The sequence below is a fragment of the Triturus cristatus genome, chromosome 1_1, assembly GCF_964204655.1.
Source record: "Triturus cristatus chromosome 1_1, aTriCri1.1, whole genome shotgun sequence".
Lineage (NCBI taxonomy): Eukaryota > Metazoa > Chordata > Amphibia > Caudata > Salamandridae > Triturus > Triturus cristatus.
This window is the reverse complement of record NC_140579.1, coordinates 784,815,192-784,829,258: the sequence shown is the minus strand read 5'-3', so window position 1 is coordinate 784,829,258 and position 14,067 is coordinate 784,815,192. Positions and strand designations below refer to the sequence as shown.

General features: G+C 59.3%; 1 non-coding gene and 1 pseudogene across 1 annotated transcript; both read right to left on the bottom strand.

The window, feature by feature from the left end:
* LOC146871091 (28S ribosomal RNA) overlaps positions 1-1,059 on the bottom strand; it is a 3,270-nt pseudogene extending 2,211 nt beyond the window's left edge.
* A 436-nt stretch (positions 1,060-1,495) lies between these two features.
* LOC146871090 (5.8S ribosomal RNA) lies at positions 1,496-1,649 on the bottom strand. The gene has a single exon (XR_014959831.1). It is a non-coding gene; the product is annotated as a 5.8S ribosomal RNA (ribosomal RNA).
* Between the last annotated feature and the right edge of the window lie 12,418 nt (positions 1,650-14,067).

Here is a 14,067-nt window from a genome sequence, read left to right as displayed (position 1 = left end):
CGAAGTTACGGATCTGACTTGCCGACTTCCCTTACCTACATTGTTCCAATATACCAGAGGCTGTTCACCCTGGAGACCTGCTGCGGATATGTGTACGGCCCGGTGTGAGATTTACACCATCTCCCCCGGATTTTCAAGGACCAGCGAGAGCTCACCGGACGCTGCCGGAACCGCGACGCTTTCCAAGGCTCGGGCCCCTCTCTCGTGGCGAACCCATTCCAGGGCGCCCTGCCCTTCACAAAGAAAAGAGAACTCTCTTCGGGGCTCCCGCCGGCTTCTCTGGGATCGTTTGCATTACCGCACTGGACGCCGCGAGGGCGCCCGTCTCCACCCTTCAACCACCCCGGCATGCCCCGAGGGGCAGCCGGGAACGGGTGCCAGGGGGAGGGCGCGGAGGCGGTCGAATCTCTCGGCCCCGCGGACACAGCGAAGCTGCTGCCAGGGGGGCTGTAACACCCTCCGCCAGAAGCGAAGGGCCACCTGCCACCCCGAAGCCTTCCCAGCCGACCAGGAGCCGGTTGCGGCACATCACCGCGGAGGAAATGTGCCCTGCGGGGGCCGGGTAGGGCCCGGGCGCCGACCTTCCCGCCGTGTTGAATCCTCCGGGCAGACTGCATGGACCCCACCCGTTTACCTCTCGACGGTTTCACGCCCGCCTGAACTCTTTCTTCAAAGTTCATTTCAACTTTCCCTTACGGTACTTGTTGGCTATCGGTCTTTCGCCCGTATTTAGCCTTAGATGGAGTTTACCACCAGCTTTGGGCTGCATTCCCAAGCAACCCGACTCCGAGAAGACCCGATCCTGGCGCGCCGGGGGCCACTACCGGCCTAACACCGTCCGCGGGGTGAGCCTCAATCAGAAGAACTTGGGACCCCTGAGCGACGCCGGGGAGTCGGTCTTCTGTACGCCACATTTCCCGCGCCCGCTGCTGGGCGGGGATTCGGCGCTGGGCTCTTCCCTCTTCACTCGCCGTTACTGGGAGAATCCTGGTTAGTTTCTTTTCCTCCGCTTAGTAATATGCTTAAAGTCAGAGGGTCGCCACGTCTGTTCTGAGGTCGTAGTCGGAAAGAAAACGCCGGAGCGTTCGGGGGGGAGCCGGGGAAGGCCAGACCCCTGCCGGAGCAGGGGCCTGGCATACCCGGCAGCGCGCGCCCTCTTTCCCCGGATTGTGTCTGGAGGGGTTTCGCCTCGCCGGGAAGCCGGCCGCGGAGGAGAGCGCCCGAGGCGCGGGCAGCTGGTGGGACACCACGGACAGCCACGCGCGGCAAGCAGCCAGGTGCCCCAGGACGGGCCCGGGGCAGACCGGTCGCCAGGCCCCTCTTCTCGGGGGGCCAGGCGGGCCGGCGGCGTACCTCCGCGGCAGGACCCGGCCAGGGACCCTGCCAACAGGCGATCTGGGGTCTGATCTTCTGGGGGGACGAAGGGGAAGCGGAGCTCACCCTGCGACGGCTCCAGCCGCTTCCCGGAGAAGCCCCGGAGCAATTGAAGATCGAGCGACCCTCAGACAGGCGTAGCCCCGGGAGGAACCCGGGGCCACAAGGTGCGTTCGAAGTGTCGATGATCAATGTGTCCTGCAATTCACACTAATTCTCGCAGCTAGCTGCGTTCTTCATCGACGCGCGAGACGAGTGATCCACCGCCAAGAGTCATAGGCAACTTTTTGAAAAAGTTTGCCCACCTGCGGGCGCAGGAGAGGCGGGAGGAAGGCGATGCGGTCCATCGTCCGTCCGCCGCCCGCGCAGCGAGACGGCCCGGGCGCCCCGTTCAAGGCTTCCCCTCTGGAAGTCAGACAGCACCGTCGTGGGGGGAAAAAACATTGCCAGGCGCTCGGCCTGGGAGACCGCCCCCAATGGGGGCGAGGGAGGCCCGGGCACCCTGCCACGCGGCAGGACCCAGGACTGAGCCCAGGGCGGGGAGGCCACCCTCCCCGGGGCCCTCAGGGGCCCGGCCGGAGCTCCTGAACCCAGCCGAGCGAGGGGAGGCTCCCGGGGCACAACGGAACCCCGTCACGGGCCTTTGGCAGTGCCGCAGGCCGGGGGACAGGGCCGGAGACCCCAACTGGGCCCCTGGAACCAACAGGGGCTCCCAGGCCCGGAGGCGCAGGGAAAGCCTCCGGGCCTCCGGCCGGGCCCCTGGACGCAGCTGGGGCTCCCAGGACCGCAGGCGCAGGGGACCCTCCCCGGGCCCTCTGGACCCTGTCCCGGGCACCCTGCCATGCGGCAGGACCCAGGACGGAGCCCGGGGTGGGGAGGCCGCCCTCCCCGGGGCCCTCAGGGGCCCGGCCGGAGCTCCTGAACCCAGTCGAGCGAAGGAAGGTTCCCCGGGCACAACGGAACCCCGTCCCGGGCATTTGGGAGTGCCGCTGGCCGGGGGACGGGGCTGGGCCGGAGCCCACAACCCGGGGCTCCCTGGACCGCAGGCGAAGCCTCTCCGGGCCCTCCGGACCCCGTCCCGGGCACCCTGCCACGTGGCAGGACCCAGGATGGAGCCCGGGGTGGGGAGGCTGCCCTCCCCGGGGCCCTCAGCGGCTCGGCTGGAGCTCCTGAACCCAGCCGACCGAGGGGAGGCTCCCTGGCCACAACAGTACCCCGTCCCGGGCCTTTGGGAGTGCCACAGGCCGGGGAATGGGGCCCGGGCCGGAGCCCCCGACCCGGGGCCTGGCCGGGCCCCTGGACCCAGCCGGGGCTCCCAGGACCGCAGGCGCAGGGGAAGCCTCCCCGGGCCCTCCGGACCCCGTCCCGGCCACCCTGCCACGCGGCAGGACCTGGGATGGAGCCCGGGCAGGGGCCCGGCTGGAGCTCCTGAACCCAGCCGAGCGAGGGGAGGCTCCCCGGCCACAACGGAACCCCATCCCGGGCCTTTGGCAGTGCTGCAGGCCGGGGATGGGGCCTCGGGCCGGAGCCCCCGACACGGGACCGACCGGGCCCCTGGACCCAGCCGGGGCTCCCAGGCCCGGAGGCGCAGGGGAAACCTCCCCGAGCCCTCCGGACCCTGTCCCGGGCACCCTGCCATGCGGCAGGATGCAGGACGGAGCTAGGGGTGGGGAGGCCGCCCTCCCCAGGGCCCTCAGGGGCCCGGCCGGAGCTCCTGAACCCAGCCGAGCGAAGGAAGGTTCCCTGGCCACAATGAACCCCGTCCCAGGCATTTGGGAGTGCCGCAGGCCGGGGGACGGGGCCCGGGCCGGAGCCCCTAAACCCGGGGCTCCCAGGACCGCAGGCGCAGGGGAAGCCCCTCCGGACCCCGTCCCGGGCACCCTGCTACGCGGCAGGACCCAGGATGGAGCCCGGGGTGGGGAGGCCGCCCTCCCCGGGGCCCTCAGGGGCCTGGCTGGAGCTCCTGAACCCAGCCGACCGAGGGGAGGCTCCCCAGCCACAACAGTACCCCATCCCGGGCCTTTGGCAGTGCTGCAGGCCGGGGGATGGGGCCCGGGGCCGGAGCCCCCGACACAGGACCGACCGGGCCCCTGGACCCAGCCGGGGCTCCCAGGCCTGGAGGCGCAGGGGAAACCTCCCCGAGCCCTCCGGACCCTGTCCCGGGCACCCTGCCATGTGGCAGGACCCGGGACGGAGCCCGGGGCGGGGAGGCCACCCTCCCCGGGGCCCTCAGTGGCCCGGCCGGAGCTCCTGAACCCAGCCGAGTGAGGGGAGGCTCCCCGGCCACAACAGAACCCGTCCCGGGCCTTTGGGAGTGCTGCAGGCCGGGGGACGGGGCCGGAGCCCCCCAAAGACCTGGGGCCTGGCCAGGCCCCTCGACCCAGCCGGGACTCCCAGGCCCTGGGGCGCAGGGGAAGCCTCCCCGGTCACTCCGGACCCCTTTTCCCAGGCACCCTGCCATGCGGCAGGCCCCGGGACAGAACCAGGGCTGGGGCGGCATCCGGGTCTATCCAGCTGCCGGCCCAGGACCGAGAGGGGTCCCAGAGTACCCTGTCCCTAGTAATCAGGGAGGAAGGCTACCCCCCTTTCTTGAAACCCGCACGCTCCGAGTGACGAAGGGGACCCTAGGGGCGAACGCACCCGGCCTCCTGGAGCCCTGGTTGGGATACGGGAGGCAAATGGACCCTCATCAGGACTTCCAGGCCGGCACGGCTATCTGGCCCCCCTTATTGGAATGCATTGCGCGTGACCAGATGACCGAGGGGAAAGGAGCGACCAGATGGCCGGCAACTGAAAGGACTCCCGTCTGCCCGCCCAGAGCCGAGCCATAGTGGTAGGGCTCCCGCCTGAACCAAGGGCTCGGGGACACCGGCTGGGCCTCAGGAACGGGAAGGAGCGACGGAGCTCTCGGGCCCGGGTGCGAGGACTGCCCGGGACCCGTGGAGCCCGTCCCTGGGCACTTTGCCACGCCGCGGGCCGGAGGAGGGAAGCCCCGAACGCCTTGGAGGATGTTGCCCGGGCGTAGCCCATCTGGTCCCTGGCAAAGAACCGCCATCCCCGGAGGGATCTTCCGTCACACCCTGCCCCTACTAATCCAGAGGAAGGCTACCCCCCTTTCTTGTAACCCGCGCGCTCCGAGTGACGGAGGGGACCCTAGGCGCGGACGTGCCCGGCCTCCTGGAGCCCTGGCTGGGATCCGGGAGGCAAATGAGCCCTCATCGGGACTTCCAGGCCGGCCCGGCCATCTGGTCGCCCCATTGGAAAGCATTGCGCGCGACCAGATGGCCTAGGGGAGAGGTGCGACCAGATGGCCGGGACCGAGAGGACTCCCATCTGTCCAACCCTGAGCCTTCACGCTTGGGTTCCCGCCTGCCCATGCAGGGCACGGGGGCTGCAGGGCACGGGGCCTGCAGGGCTCCGCGGCTGCAGGGCTCCGGGGCTGCAGGGCTCCGGGGCTGCAGGGCTCCGGGGCTGCAGGGCTCTGGGGCTGCAGGGCTCCGGGGCTGCAGGGCTCAGGGGGGCACGTAGACCCCACGCTGGGCCTCAGGCATGGGAGGCCCGCACGCCCGGGGTACCCATGGATTTCGTCCCGGGCACTTTGCCCGCCACAGGCTGGAGGAGGGAGCACCGGACGCCCCAGGGAAGTGTCGGCCGGGCTTAGCCCATCTGGGCACCGCTTGAGAACCGCCATCCCCAGGAGGGGCGTCCCGGCATACCCTGCCCCTAGTAATCCGGAGGAAGGCTACCCCCCTTACTGGTAAACCGTGCGCACCGAGTGACGGAGGGGACCCTAGGCCCGGACGCACCCGACTTCCTGGAGCCCTGCCTGGGATTGGGGAGGCGAATGAGCCCCCATCGGGACTTCCAGGGCAGCCCGGCCATCTGGTCGCCCCATTGGAAAGCATTGCGTGCGACCAGATGGCCGAGGGAAAGGTGCGACCAGATGGCCGGGACCGAAAGGACTCCCAGCTGCCCACACTGAGCCATAGCGGTAGGGCTCCCGCCTGCCCTTGCAGGGCTCTGGGGCTCTGCACCAGGGACTCTTGTCCCGGGCAGATGGACGCTTGTCAGGCCGCAGGATGTGGGCTCCCAGGCCCTGACCGAAAATCAGGAGGCCTGGGGCCGGTCCCTGCTTCTCAACGCAGCCAGGCTGGGGAGATCGGGGAGCCTGCCCAAGCACGAGGAACCCTAGTCCTGGGCACACGGTCCCTCAGGTTGTGCGCTCGTTTTCCACAATTTCTTTCAAAATTCCACGAAGTGGCATTACGCAAATTCCGCCCAGCCCCAACTGTAAAGCTAGTAAAGCTTAGCAATGAAATAAGTGGAGTGGTGTGGCTCACTGGTTAGAGGCGGCAGACCCAGAAGCAGAGGTCGGTCAGGGACCAGGGTTCGATTCCCGACGCGGCAGGGTCTTGGGCCACGGTCAGCGGACTCGATAATTCTCGCCTCGGTGCCTACTCTAATCATGGATCACACTCAGCAACTCTGGGCAATAGCTTGCTTAATCTCCACTAACGGCCCCATCAGCGCTGGGGATGCTTGGTCTTCACCTTGGAGATGCCCAGTAAGGGACCATCTCACAGGGAAAGCCAGGATGGGTTCCCCAGCGGTATACAGCGCCGGGACGCCCCTTTGCTGGGGCAGCTGTGCGCTTTACAAGTATACAACATTTAACATTTAACATAAGACTTACTTACCTGGCCCACATTTAAGGGTGATGAGGGCTAACAGCTGATGACTAAGGATGCAGCAGGGAAGTGGTTATAGGAAGTGGAGCAGGGAGAAGGGAGTACGAGAGGCTTAGGTTCTGGTTGCTAAACTTTCCCCATGGAGCAGAGAACCTGACTTCTTCTAGAAATAGCTGGGGTGTGAGTCCTTAGGGCCCAAAATTATTAATGTTCAACAATTATTTTCATATAGGCTAATTTAACAGTAACTAGAGAGTCACCATCAGAAGCCTGTCATATAGATACATGTATATTCATATTTTTCTTGCAGACTAATCAGGGATGGTGTACCTGGGAACCTTCTTGGTAACCTCTATAGAACTGTAAATACACACTGTTGCCCGCTTTCAAAGCAGCAAGGGAGAGTTCAAACTTATTAGCATCTGCTCTGCAACTACTGCAAATAGGAACCAAATACAGTAACAGACAGTTAAAGATTCTGAACATGAATTAAAGTAATCTGTTTACACCACAGGACACAGAAAACGACCACTGGAGCTACAAGGATCTCAGGATATGGTGAGCTACATAGCTCACTTTACACATGTGCCTATCATTCTAATTGGAAATGATCGGCTCTTGTAGATCATTTCCCACAAGAACCAAGAGATTAAATTAAAGATGTATGTGAGCAAGGTCAAGTACCTCCTTCCACTTCGGTACAGAGAGCACCTGTAGAGTCGCAGGTTCTAGTGCTCTATCCATGTGGCCGACTCCTTTTCATTGTATTGTTTATTGTTCTGGCAGATCTGGTATGTTTTCAAATGCTGTAATGACTTCAGAATGTTGCTCATGGAGTGTCAGTCGTACTTGCTTTAGCGTTGGTGGAAACCACACCCGTGACCGGACCAGGATACTACTATGGGTTCTGTTGGACTTGTCCCTTTTTCCCTCATTTTTTTCGTTTTTGCAGTGTTAAGGTGCAGGTGCTCCCTTCTCCCAAGATGGCTGCCACAGACCCCTGCTACTGCAGGGTGGTCGTTTTTCATAGTAGCACCCTAGCTGCCAGGAGCTGGCTGGGACCCACAACAATGTTGCGACACCAGCCCGCCTTTTTGTCCCATAGTTAGAGTGGGGAAGCTCCTGGAAGAAGCTGGAACCTTCTAGAAGGGAGGTGGGGTTTTACTTTTGCCGCCTTGGTTAGAGGTCACCTGACCTAGGGCTACTTAAGAGTGGGAGGGAAACTTTTGTGGTGAGTTGGCCATTGGAGTGAAGCAGAGCTGGAAGAATCCACCAGGAGTGTAGGCGGTAGGGCCTAGCCAGGGACTTATGCCTCTGAGAGTGACAGGATTTAGGTACTGCCTCTTAAGTGAGTGAGGTGCCCTGTGAATCCCACTGATCTTGCCCAGTAGTAGGAGGACCCAGAGACTCTCTGCCAGCCTGACTAGGAAGGATCTAGTCGCCCTCTCCATTCCTACCCCCTGTAACAGAATCCCTTAAGGGCGCCAGATACATCTGCGCCACAAGACTTCATCTGTCAACTGAGAACTGAAACCTAACTGTAAGAACTGAGACTACATGACAAGAGCGAGCTGTAAGCCTTGAATGCCCGAGCTGAGACTGCGAGTCCAAGCTAACCTAGTGAACTATTTACTAAGCCGATTGCCAAGTCACCGGGGATCGACCAGGTACTAGCGCTGTGACCCCCGCGCTCCCTGCCCTGGTCTGGGACCCCCGGCAGCGTGCTCCGCTGAGCACCATATCCCCATCCTTAATTTGAGCCCCCCCCGGCGACGACGAAGCCAGCGCGCTCACCGCCGCGGCCTGAAGGCCTGGAGGAGTGCCCTGCTGTATCACGAGGCCCAGGAGAAGGCCGGGGCCCCGTCGCTGCCGTCGCAGCCGTGTGAGGAGGTGCGCAAGGTCGGGGCCGAGTTCCCCCATCGTCGTGAGGACGGACGCCTGCTGACGCCGAGACGGAGGTAAGCCCGGAGGCCGAGATCCCCCCCTGGTGCGCCCCCTGCTGGTCTGGGAACCACACCGCACTTGGCCCGGGTTGTCCCCTCCGTGGGAGTCCCCTCCCCTGCCTGCGCGACGGAGAGACCCCGCCGAGGGATCCTGTCCGTGTCCCCCCTTCCGCGATACTGAGCGCGGTGCTCTGTGAACTGCACGGGAGCATAGGGACTTGCTCCTCAAGTTCGGTAACACTCCCCGCTGGAAGCCTTCCGAAGTACTGACTGACATTACCCTCGCGTGGCGCTTCACGCCACCGACTCCGCTTCCACGTCCTGAGAGTCCGGGACTGCGAGTAGCACGTTGTGTTATATGCTCTGCTCGAAAGTATTTACATGCCGATTGTTAGACCTGTCAGCCCTTTGGGTGGTCCCTCCTCATCATTATTTATTTTGTCCCACTTTTGCCTCAAACCCTGTTTGAATTTTTCCTTTTTGGGAACCACCAGACTTTTTGGTGTTGCTGCAGATTCAGGGAGCCATTTTACCTACCCCTGAAACTTCTGTCTGAGGGCCTGGAGCACAAAATGGTGGCCACCTGTGACATCACCAGCATCCACTGGAACCTACCAGCACCTTCCAGAACATTCCAGAACTCTGTGACAGTTGGAGGCGGTTTAGAATGTTGGAAGGTTAAGACAGAGTGTTGGCAGTTGGAGCTGGCAGTTGGCACCTGACTGGTGAAGAGAGAGCAGCACAACAGTGAAGGAGGACGGAGTGAAGCAGCAGGGGTGGAAACTTGTGCCTGGAGTGGGGTCCATAAACCCACCCTTGATACTTGTCCCTACTGATGGATCCCAGCCTGTAGCCCTGTGTGGGAAGAAGCTAGAAAAACTCATCCTAAGGACCTGGACAGCAGGAACAGGCCTTAGAAGCAGAAAGCAGCAAGATCCTGACCTGGAAACTGGTTTCCCTGGAGTCCGGCGTCGAGTAGCCTAAGACCTGGAGCCCGAGGTGGAGAAGCGGCGCTGACTGAAGAAGCAGACGTCGTACCCGGAGCCGCCTGAGGTCGTGAGAGGGCGCCGACGGAGGTCGTGAGGAATACCAAAGGTCGAGGAGGAAGTTAACCGAGGTCGAGTGAGCGGCGTCATCGGAGGAGTGAAGTCCGCCCTCCGGAGTCGTCGGAGACCGAGGTGAAGTGTACCGGAGGTCGGGAGTGAGGATCGCACTCCGGAGTCGCCCGGAACCTGAGAGGAGGAGCACCGGAGGTCGGGGGTGAGGATCGCACCCCGGAGTCGCCGGAAGTCGACATCGAGGCCAGGCCGGCCGACGTCATCGAAGCCGAGAGCGCCATCGGACCGGAGCCGCCCGAAGTCGACATCGAGTAGAGACTGCCCGACGCCGTCGAATCGGAGGTCGAATTCGAACCGAGGCCGCCGACATCGGACCGGAACCGCCTACCGGCGTCGTCTAGAACTGACATTGTGCCGAGGCCGCCGAGACCGAACCGGAACCGCCTCACGGCATCGACACGACTCCAGCGGCGTCGGAACATCAGAAAAAGGGCAGTAAGTGGAGTAGAGGGCGCCTAAGGCCCTGTGAAGACCTGAGAGACTGCTCTAAGGGGCTAGGGAGGTGTTGGAACCAACCTGACTGTGCCAGGGGTGAATTGGGACTAACCTATAGAGGTTGTGTGGAGAGAGAAAGCCAGGGCACTGGTATTCCCCCCTTGAGCTACCTCAGTTTAGGCCTCAGCCTTGTCCCAGCCAGGGAGCAGAACCCCTCAAGCCTTCCACAACCCTACAAGCTGTGCCTGGGCCAAATCAGCCCTTAGGAATTGAAAAGTGATCTGATTACATGAGTGCTGCTGTATACTTTTAATTATTTATTGGGGGCACTGTATTTATTGTGTTAACCTATTTATTGCTTCACTATATTTATTGGTCTACAGGACTTGTTGGTGTACAATATTTATTGGTTCAGTATTTATTGCCTCAGAATATTTAATTGCCTGTATTACCTGCACTTATATTTATGTCCCTTGTATTTATGATCATCCCTATTTATTGAATCTCCAGACAGTATTTATTTGACCTGCACTATTTAAGATTTGTATATTGTGATTGTCTTATTTATTTTTCCAATCAGCAACTAAGAGAAAAAAAGGATAAAGAAAGATATTTTCATAATTTTTACGGTGTAGAGTCGTTTTTGGAACGGATGCACGCATGGTTATTGTTTGGGTATGTTGTATGCTTAGCACGGAGCCTGATTCCTGACCACTCGAGCCAAGCTACCACAGTGTGTCCGGAAGACCACCACCACCCCTTCTAGTGTGGGAGTGGTTTTCCAACATAAATTGGTGTTCAGTGGTGGGATAGAGCTGTGCCTACGCATACTCAACAATAACTGCGGGTAGTCTGGACGGAGGCCTGTCAGCAAGCCTTTGAGAGATTGAAGAAAGCCATGTGCGAGGCCCCGGTCTTAAGGGCCCCAGACTTTTCCAAGGAGTTCATTGTCCAGACAGATGCATCAGAACATGGCATTGGGGCAGTGTTATCGCAACTCAACGAAGAGGGTCTGGATCAACCCGTGGTCTTCCTATCCCGGAGACTACTTCCCAGGGAACAGAAGTGGAGTGCAATAGAGCGTGAAGCCTTTGCAGTGGTATGGGCTCTGAAGAAGTTGCGGCCATACCTGTTTGGCTCGCACTTCCTGGTTCAGACCGACCACAGACCCCTTCGTTGGCTGATGCAAATGAAGGGGGAGAATCCCAAGTTGTTGAGGTGGTCTATTTCCCTACAGGGGATGGACTTTCAGGTGGAACATCGGCCTGGAGTGGACCACGCCAATGCAGACGGTCTCTCAAGGTATTTCCGCCTTAGTGATGAGAACTCCCAAGGGGTTGGGTAGCTCTCCCCACTTTCAGCTGGGGGGGGACGCGTGTTAGACCTGTCAGCCCTTTGGGTGGTCCCTCCTCATCATTATTTATTTTGTCCCACTTTTGCCTCAAACCCTGTTTGAATTTTTCCTTTTTGGGAACCACCAGACTTTTTGGTGTTGCTGCAGATTCAGGGAGCCATTTTACCTACCCCTGAAACTTCTGTCTGAGGGCCTGGAGCACAAAATGGTGGCCACCTGTGACATCACCAGCATCCACTGGAACCTACCAGCACCTTCCAGAACATTCCAGAACTCTGTGACAGTTGGAGGCGGTTTAGAATGTTGGAAGGTTAAGACAGAGTGTTGGCAGTTGGAGCTGGCAGTTGGCACCTGACTGGTGAAGAGAGAGCAGCACAACAGTGAAGGAGGAAGGAGTGAAGCAGCAGGGGTGGAAACTTGTGCCTGGAGTGGGGTCCATAAACCCACCCTTGATACTTGTCCCTACTGATGGATCCCAGCCTGTAGCCCTGTGTGGGAAGAAGCTAGAAAAACTCATCCTAAGGACCTGGACAGCAGGAACAGGCCTTAGAAGCAGAAAGCAGCAAGATCCTGACCTGGAAACTGGTTTCCCTGGAGTCCGGCGTCGAGTAGCCTAAGACCTGGAGCCCGAGGTGGAGAAGCGGCGCTGACTGAAGAAGCAGACGTCGTACCCGGAGCCGCCTGAGGTCGTGAGAGGGCGCCGACGGAGGTCGTGAGGAATACCAAAGGTCGAGGAGGAAGTTAACCGAGGTCGAGTGAGCGGCGTCATCGGAGGAGTGAAGTCCGCCCTCCGGAGTCGTCGGAGACCGAGGTGAAGTGTACCGGAGGTCGGGAGTGAGGATCGCACTCCGGAGTCGCCCGGAACCTGAGAGGAGGAGCACCGGAGGTCGGGGGTGAGGATCGCACCCCGGAGTCGCCGGAAGTCGACATCGAGGCCAGGCCGGCCGACGTCATCGAAGCCGAGAGCGCCATCGGACCGGAGCCGCCCGAAGTCGACATCGAGTAGAGACTGCCCGACGCCGTCGAATCGGAGGTCGAATTCGAACCGAGGCCGCCGACATCGGACCGGAACCGCCTACCGGCGTCGTCTAGAACTGACATTGTGCCGAGGCCGCCGAGACCGAACCGGAACCGCCTCACGGCATCGACACGACTCCAGCGGCGTCGGAACATCAGAAAAAGGGCAGTAAGTGGAGTAGAGGGCGCCTAAGGCCCTGTGAAGACCTGAGAGACTGCTCTAAGGGGCTAGGGAGGTGTTGGAACCAACCTGACTGTGCCAGGGGTGAATTGGGACTAACCTATAGAGGTTGTGTGGAGAGAGAAAGCCAGGGCACTGGTATTCCCCCCTTGAGCTACCTCAGTTTAGGCCTCAGCCTTGTCCCAGCCAGGGAGCAGAACCCCTCAAGCCTTCCACAACCCTACAAGCTGTGCCTGGGCCAAATCAGCCCTTAGGAATTGAAAAGTGATCTGATTACATGAGTGCTGCTGTATACTTTTAATTATTTATTGGGGGCACTGTATTTATTGTGTTAACCTATTTATTGCTTCACTATATTTATTGGTCTACAGGACTTGTTGGTGTACAATATTTATTGGTTCAGTATTTATTGCCTCAGAATATTTAATTGCCTGTATTACCTGCACTTATATTTATGTCCCTTGTATTTATGATCATCCCTATTTATTGAATCTCCAGACAGTATTTATTTGACCTGCACTATTTAAGATTTGTATATTGTGATTGTCTTATTTATTTTTCCGATCAGCAACTAAGAGAAAAAAAGGATAAAGAAAGATATTTTCATAATTTTTACGGTGTAGAGTCGTTTTTGGAACGGATGCACGCATGGTTATTGTTTGGGTATGTTGTATGCTTAGCACGGAGCCTGATTCCTGACCACTCGAGCCAAGCTACCACAGTGTGTCCGGAAGACCACCACCACCCCTTCTAGTGTGGGAGTGGTTTTCCAACATAAATTGGTGTTCAGTGGTGGGATAGAGCTGTGCCTACGCATACTCAACAATAACTGCGGGTAGTCTGGACGGAGGCCTGTCAGCAAGCCTTTGAGAGATTGAAGAAAGCCATGTGCGAGGCCCCGGTCTTAAGGGCCCCAGACTTTTCCAAGGAGTTCATTGTCCAGACAGATGCATCAGAACATGGCATTGGGGCAGTGTTATCGCAACTCAACGAAGAGGGTCTGGATCAACCCGTGGTCTTCCTATCCCGGAGACTACTTCCCAGGGAACAGAAGTGGAGTGCAATAGAGCGTGAAGCCTTTGCAGTGGTATGGGCTCTGAAGAAGTTGCGGCCATACCTGTTTGGCTCGCACTTCCTGGTTCAGACCGACCACAGACCCCTTCGTTGGCTGATGCAAATGAAGGGGGAGAATCCCAAGTTGTTGAGGTGGTCTATTTCCCTACAGGGGATGGACTTTCAGGTGGAACATCGGCCTGGAGTGGACCACGCCAATGCAGACGGTCTCTCAAGGTATTTCCGCCTTAGTGATGAGAACTCCCAAGGGGTTGGGTAGCTCTCCCCACTTTCAGCTGGGGGGGACGCGTGTTAGACCTGTCAGCCCTTTGGGTGGTCCCTCCTCATCATTATTTATTTTGTCCCACTTTTGCCTCAAACCCTGTTTGAATTTTTCCTTTTTGGGAACCACCAGACTTTTTGGTGTTGCTGCAGATTCAGGGAGCCATTTTACCTACCCCTGAAACTTCTGTCTGAGGGCCTGGAGCACAAAATGGTGGCCACCTGTGACATCACCAGCATCCACTGGAACCTACCAGCACCTTCCAGAACATTCCAGAACTCTGTGACAGTTGGAGGCGGTTTAGAATGTTGGAAGGTTAAGACAGAGTGTTGGCAGTTGGAGCTGGCAGTTGGCACCTGACTGGTGAAGAGAGAGCAGCACAACAGTGAAGGAGGAAGGAGTGAAGCAGCAGGGGTGGAAACTTGTGCCTGGAGTGGGGTCCATAAACCCACCCTTGATACTTGTCCCTACTGATGGATCCCAGCCTGTAGCCCTGTGTGGGAAGAAGCTAGAAAAACTCATCCTAAGGACCTGGACAGCAGGAACAGGCCTTAGAAGCAGAAAGCAGCAAGATCCTGACCTGGAAACTGGTTTCCCTGGAGTCCGGCGTCGTGGCAGTAA